Raw genomic sequence first — 8,562 nt, forward strand, 5'->3', positions numbered from 1 at the left:
AAAACATATATAACTATAAATAAAAAATGTTCTTTTTTTAAATTATTTTTTGGTTGTTTGTTAAATAATATTTAACTTTAGTGACATTGGAAGGCATATTCTTTGGGGCTTTTGAATTTCAAAGTCTCTAAACTCAGCTCAGACCTGCTTAAAGTTGATTCACAATATGTGGTATACTTTTATATCTCAATACATAAAATGCTTATTTTTGAATAGTTTCCTTATTTGTGTATATATCCAAAAACATATCGCCATTTAAAGTTTAAATTTGATTTTATGGCGGTGGCGAAAAATATCCTGAGGAAATCTGCAAGTGTGGGATGATCTGCTCTCATAAGTGAGTCCACCAAACAGCACTGACACGTCCTGCTAAGCTATCTTTACCTGATAGAGTCATTTTACCGCGTATTTATTTTACTTTACTTTTATCATGAATGTAAGTGTTAAATTATTATTTATGAGTCTCAAAGTGACACAAGCAATATACAATTATTTGTCGATAAACGAACACACTTTGATAAGCATTAAGTCACGTGTTTCAAAGTGATTCCTTGTAGGGCCGATGACCGATAACAATGCAATCATTTCAAATTTAGAAATCACTAAAGAAACATTTACAGCTCAAAAAGCCTAAATAAAAAAAAAACTAAACATCTTGACCAGATCGTCAAGGCACTTTTCTACGTTATGTGAAAATTATGCGATATCTGCTTGCACGCTAACAACACGGTTGCCGATTACATTTCTTATATCAATAAATAAATTAATATTTACGAATAACAATTGCTCGCCACTGACTAGTATTTTGTAGAACATTACAATTATAATATTGATTTCGAGCTAATCACGTGTTAAAACATGTGGATCGTATCAGGTGAAGTCAGGCTGCATCCTATATAAAAGATAAGACCAGCTTATATGTAACTCGATATTTTTATGTTGTACCAAGAGATTTATAATGAATTTAAATTTATATATATCTAATCGTTCGAGTTATGATTACAAAATTTAAATTTAAATCGAAACAAAAAATATAATGATTTTCTTAAGTTCTTTTATGTTAACATAAAAATCACCCATAAATAATAAATACATATTACTAAAATATTTGTATGAAGCGACAGTCATTTGAGCATCCTAGCACTGAAGAGAGTATGTGTTCAGCAATAAATAAATGAAAATGTACCTAATTGTGAGCGCATTTAAGTGTCCAACTAGGAAAAGGGTTATTTTTCTGTTAAAGGACAAAGTTTATAAATAATTCCACTACACTGCTGCACTGAGGGTTGGGGGCTATACAATGGACAGAATTTTTGCCTGAAATGTGCGTAATGTTTCCTCGTGATGTTTCCTTCAATGCCGAGCATGAGATGAATTATAAAGACAAATTATACACGAAATTATGATACACGTGTGATCCATGTGTGTCAAGAACTCGACTGCCAAGTGTAGTTATAATAAATATTCATTAGTTAATGTAGAAATCAAAGGAAGAAATGAAAAATTATTTAAGTTCAAAGATTACATATCTCAGATGTCTGTAGTACAACAATATATGTTGATAGTATTAGTATTATATATATTACTAGCTGTTATCCGCGGCTTTGCTCGCGTAGAATATGAATATATTTAAAAATTAACTTAAAATATTACGTTAATGTAAGACCTCTTTATAAACCACATTGGTGTGTATTTTAGCCATTAGGGTAACAATAAAAATCGCTTAAATACGTATCTACTAATTTTTAATCAGTAGCCCATAAATAAAGTTTCATGCTTCTATCTTCAAAAACGACGGACTTCCAGGCTAATCTATATAAGAAATGTTAATCCCCATTAAACCCCTTAGAGGTAGAATATCTAGAAACACTTAAATACGTATTTAATCATTTTAAATCAGTATCTCAAAAATAAATTTTCATATTTTTAGCTTAAAAAATGACAACTTCTATAAAAACTTTTAACCCTTATTTCACCCCCTTAGTGGTAGAATTAAAAGAAACACTTCAATACATATATACTCATTTTGAACCAGTATCCAAAAAAAAAGTTTCGTGTTTTTAATTAACAAAATGACGGACTTCCATAAAACTTACATCCCTTATTTCAACCTCTTAGAGGTAGATTATGCTGATCAAGAAACGCTTAAATACGTATCTATTCATTTTTTATCAGTATCCCAAAAATAAAGATTCATGTTTCTATTTTAAAAAATTACGGAATTCTAGATAAACTTTGAACCTTTATTTCACCCCCGTAGGAGTAGAATATCGACTCCTTTTTAATCAGTATCCTAAAAATAAAGTTTCATGTTTTTAATTTAAAAAATTACGGACTTCCATACAAACGTCCAATCCCTATTTCACCCCTTTAGGGGTAGAATTTCCAAAATTCGCTCTTTAGTGAGTGTCATATGTTAGTTTATAAGTGTAGAGCTTAAAATATAAATTTTATGCTTCTAGTTCTAAAAATGACAATACTTCCAACAACTTACAACCTTTCATCCCCCTTTTCAAACCTCTACAGCACATTTTTCCAAATAAAAAGTAGCCTATGTCCTTTCTCAGGCTCTAAACTATTTGTGTACCAAATTTCATTAAAATCGGTCCAGTAGTTTTGGCGTGAAAGCGAGACGGACAGACAGACAGACAGAGTTACTTCCGCATTTATAATATTAATATGCATTAGATAGGATTAATGTAAGATTTTCTGTGTCCATACTGTTACTGAGTCTAAGTATTTAATTTTTCGGTTTGAAGGATGTGTGAGTTAGTGTAATTATCATTCATTGCGGCGCGTCTACGCCTACGGTATGAATATGTATACATTCGTTTATATTTCTTATAGCATTAATGTTTAAGGGCAGGGCTGTGCACTTGCCATTAGTGTAATTTATGTCTGCTTTCCTATTATAAATCTAATATATCTACAAGCTACTTGATGGTTTTAAAAACATAAAAATAATGTAAATAGAAAGGAAACTACTGACTCGTCAAATAGACATCTAATAACAGTCACACTCTATTTATCGCAACCTTACTACAGGGTTATAAAGAACAGTTCCATTGCAACATAGGTCAACCTCTCGTTTTCTTAGCTTCTTTGTCCGTTTTTGACAGCAAGACGACGAAACTCGACTACGGAATATAACATAGTTTGCAACAAAAATATATTTTCTTCTCTATGTACTAGTTAAGTTAACTAGCTTGTAAAGTGAATCGAGGCCAACGCGTTCCTCCTTGGCGTTAAAAAGATTTACATTCAAACTAACCTTACCTACAGATTTTATTTTACTTTATTCGAGTTATTTAATTTAACATAACTAACATTTACGCATTTAAGGAGACGCATTTTGTTATTGGCGAAGGGGAAACGAGTTTATTTGGGTCATGTATGTAAATATTAACCGATGTCATAAAAAAAAATATTAGCAATTTTATGTTAATAACACACAATTCCATAATTAAGTCATTCCATTATTCCTTAATTCATGGAAAATAGTTTTTACTTATGAATTATCATTTTTTTAATTCATACTATAAATGATAATCATTAACAGATTCCAGCCACGAGAGGCGTAAAGCAAAATAAACAACTTTGAAATTGTATTGTATTGATGCGACATTATTGGTTGAGATATTGAATCTATAATATTCAATATTCGCGAAGAAATGACGTTTTGCCGGCCAGTAATGCCGGCGAAGTCGTTATCGGTAATTTGGAAGTAAAAATAACGTAAAGGATATAGAGCCGAGGTGGCCCAGTGGTTAGAACGCGTGCATCTTAACCGATGATTTCGGGTTCAAACCCAGGCAGGCACCACTGAATTTACATGTGCTTAATTTGTTTATAATTCGTCTCGTGCTCGGCGGTGAAGGAAAACATCGTGAGGAAACCTGCATGTGTCTAATTTCAACGAAATTCTGCCACATGTGTATTCCACCAACCCGCATTGGAGCAGCGTGGTGGAATATGCTCCATACCTTCTCCTCAACGGGAGAGGAGGCCTTAGACCAGCAGTGGGAAATTTACAGGCTGATTATGTTATGTATTTATGTTAAAGGATATAGGTAGTGAAGTGGAAAAGTGTTATCTCATATCTAAAGATATATTCAGTAAGAGCTGTCTGTACTGCACAACAGAGCAGAAAATAATCCTATTGAATATGATTTTTATAACCTTTCCCCCTTCTTCGATTAGAATAGGATGTATGCGATGCATAAGGCATGCTAACAGTATCCTTAAATATTTAACATTTTCTTCCATTTTTCACATTAATAATTTGTTGGCCCACGGTTCAGGTTTTACTCATCGAAATACGGCCACGGCGATTAATTTTTAAAAACTAGCTATCTTTGCTGGAGACAGATCCGATAGTCCGATCCCATAGATATTTAGCACGACAGGATATGTAAGGAACAGGATCAACATTCGCCGGTTGAACGTGCTTTGTAATACATGGAAATAAAAAACTGTATAGTAGTTGTTCTTAAGCAGTTTTGTTGACAGCATTAATACTAACTATATAGTTATACTTATGTATATCATCATTAATTAGTCGTACATAATAAGGAATCATATATTATTTTATAAAATGTACGTCTAATGTCGAATCTCGTAGAAGTATGTGAATAATACGCATGAAGCTTCAACAAAGTAAATCCAGTCCCTTTACTAACAACTGCGGCGTCACGTCTACTGTATTCGGTGCACGTGGCGAGAGCACGTGAGCTGCGCGCACGCACCTGATCGCCGCGCCCGGGGGGAACGACCTTGCTGTCACTATTTGAAGAGTGAACGTATCCAGACAGAATAGTTCATTTATTAAATAATTACCTTATTTATAAAATAATTACCTTATATAGTCGTAATATACAATCTTTGAATAAAATTGACTTTTGATAAAGTCTACCATCCAAAAAAAACGAATCAACGACTAAGAAAAACTATATTTTGTAGTAAGATTAATAAAATAAATAATATTTATTTAATTAACTACCAACAAAACAACTATGACAATAAGTTACTAGTTTATTCCTAATTATAGTTAGGCTCACAATCAGCTATGAATTATGATAAATAAGCCGTTTGACTATGAATATCTTTTTAATATTATGGCAATTTCGTTTTCAATAAGCTAGTTGGAGTAACTATGATATAGAATAACAAAGGACAAAATAATGTACAGAATTAAAAATATGATCGAAAATACAAATCCTATTTCCTAGGAAACTAACTTTGTATTAAAATTTCTGGTTTAATTTGTCAGTATGTAATAATAACAACACTACCATCTTTTGTCAATTTTACACCTTAACACAGCGCCATCTATAAATGATTTATGAACTAATACATATGACTAAATTTTAATAATGATGTTCCAGTAATTCGGAACAAGACCAACAGATGGCAGTATATACTAATTTATTTACTCCTTACTAAAATTTATTGGGGGTTTTTTACCGACTTCAAAAAAGGAGGTTATATTATATATATTTCTAGTTTAAACATCTAAATTGGCATTTAAAACACTTGAATAATAAAAAACACTTGAATAATAAAACACTTGAATATAAATCCCGGGCAGTGGTTATCAGCCCAAAAAAATTGTTAGAGGTTAAATTTATATTTTTGAGAGATCGCCGTTAATTTTATTTGATTGCGTAGTTAACATTTTCTGAGCTACGTAGAATAATAAAACAATATGATAATCAGACAAATACAACGCATGATAGCAGTGGCATAGCTAGGTGGGCAAGAGCCCCGGTGCATAGAAAAATAATCAGGCCCTCACCCCCTCTTCCCAACCCCTAACTCATATTGCCCTTCAAAATTATAGATAGGAATAAGAATAGGATACAGGATAAAGTGAGTTGAACTTATCTTTAGTAAGCACATCATCTCTATTCAAAGCTCCTTTCAAAGCTTAGGTTAGAGGGCCCTGATGCACTGCATCACCTGGTCCTACGATAGCTACGACACTGATGATAGTCTAATCTTATACATAATTATAAATCACCGAATATTTTGATATTGGAATTTTGGAAACATTGATCTGGATTATACTTTAAAAGGCTCGATGACCAATGAATTATTTAGACTTGAAATTTCCTATTCCGTTGAAATATCCAGCTCGTTAACCCAGAAAGCCGAAGAAACTTCGTTCCGCCCTTCAAAAATTGTTACATAAAGTAGATTATTTATATAATTGCTGGCTAAATTTGCAGCTTTACCCGATCGAAACTTATAAAACTTGACCTATAGCAAACACCGTCACCCCCAGTGTTACCCCCTCGAAGTTGAATGAAAAAAGTAGCCTATGTCTCCCGGGATTTAAACTATCTCCATAGCAAATTTTATCTAAATTTAAAGAGGTAACAGTCATAGTTACTGTCGCATTTATTATATTAATATAGATGTATATAATACAGAACGTAACGTTCGTTTAATGTTAAAAACATATGTGATCTTATTTATGTGTTGGAAACTATAGCTTGAATGAGAGAGACAAATAAGCAACACCAAGAATAGATTTTGGGTCCGCAATCTCTACTGTACATTACAAAATGAAGGACTCTTCCGAATTTCAAGGAAACAAATGTTTCCTTATTTGGTATACCTAATTGGTGACTCTAGAAACTGATGTCGTAGTACTAAGGATTGTTATCCTGATTGCCAAATACTAACCGCTCTCATGAAAAGTGTGACACAGTTCAATGTTCGTCTTGCAACACCACTGCGTGGAAACGTGTCATTCGGTACGAGTATATTATGTATCAATGCTCTCAAGAAGTTCATATATTCATGTTAACCATAAAGATATCTTTTTTCTTGTGTACATTGTAAAATTGGTAAACACACACGTCGATCATTATGGTCAGCGTGCTGGTGGTCATTTCAGTATAGGATTTGTTCTTGTTTTATAATGCTTGGTACAATTAATAAACGTAATCGTCTTTGTTGGTTTATTTTTACGCTAGCGTTTCCAGTCTTAGTGCTCTTAAACTTAGGGTAAGATTAGCCAGATGTATCGAAATGAATTGGCGATTTTTGTGGTCTGGCATTTTATGTTGAGAATAATTCAAGTCATATTGTTTACTTTAAAATGCTCTTTTTTTTTAATTGAGCTAGGTGACTTTCTCTTCGCGTGACGCGTTTTTGCAGCGAGAAAAAAAAAGGTGGCTTTTACTTTAATTACGCAATTTTTTTTAAATCTCCGAACAGTCTATATCAGAAGCAATCATGATCAAACCGTATAAAATTTTTCTTTTTTAAAACATTCATCGTCATGTTCTCTATATACGTTTATTATTAGTTAGCTCATTTTTTTCTGATGCAATTTGATACCAAAACTCATAAAGCCTGGCAAAAATACCGGAAATCATATTTGAATTTTGTAAGTCAGCATTATAATGACAATATCTAAATATAATATCTATACAAATATTATGAATGCGAAAGTAACTCTGTCTGTTTGTTTGTTGATATGAAGCAAGCTTTAACTCCAAGTACGATTATAGGCTTTTATATGCCTAAGGCTTTACGACCAACCCCTAAATAGCGAGTTAAGCTGTGCGCAAAAACGAGACTATATTATCTTCAAATAAACTTTAGAGTTTATAGGTACCTATGCATGTTTTAAGTAAGAAATGGTCGAAATATGAATATTAGGACTCGACGCCATATTTGTAATTTGCTTTGTAATAACATGTCCTAATAAGAAATACTATTTTAATGGTAAGCACCAAGTAATTAATTTGAGATCGTCATAACACGGTTTCCTATTACACGAGCGAAATGGTTAATGAAAGTTAAAACGATTACTTTGGTATTCTAAATAATTAAGCTTAAATAAATAGTATTTTACTACATTAGATTAAGATAAAGTAAATAATTTGTTTCTGAAAAATGTATTTACAATTTAACACGTGGGGAAACTTGAACATCTACTGAAACTAATAATACTATTTTTGTCTGTGGGGGACTCCAGATAGCTTACGATAGCTACCATAAATTAAAAGACAAAACCCATATAACAGACAAGAGTAAGATCAGACCATGAGTTGTAAATGTATACAAGAGTAATTAAATTGATATATTATTTTATGTAGATTAATATCAATGAAAACGAAGAGAGTGAACAATAAATATTATACTTTAATAAAGATGAAACTTCAAGTTTAATTCTGAAACGTCCACGTTACAGACAAAACGTTGCAAGTAGTTTTACAAATAATCGTGATCTCTCAGTAGTTAGAATGCATAACTCATAACTGATGACTGCTTGAGCTGTGTTTGAACCCACGTACACATTGCGATTCCCCGGGCATACCGTTTCACAAAACACATTCTAAGGCTAAACAGATAATACCAAATCGGTCCACAAGTCGGGAGTTTATAGAGTCTTTATCAATTTTCAATAAGTTCAATTTAGGTACTGATTATTCAAATTATTAAAAGTTTAGTGCATTTTATTATCATAGGTCAGAGCATTTGTGAAACGAAGACGTCATTTGTTTTAAATTTTGATTTATCATTCTGGCCAATAGGTATATAATACTA

Source organism: Vanessa tameamea, chromosome 20 (assembly GCF_037043105.1).
Source record: "Vanessa tameamea isolate UH-Manoa-2023 chromosome 20, ilVanTame1 primary haplotype, whole genome shotgun sequence".
In the NCBI taxonomy this organism is placed as follows: domain Eukaryota; kingdom Metazoa; phylum Arthropoda; class Insecta; order Lepidoptera; family Nymphalidae; genus Vanessa; species Vanessa tameamea.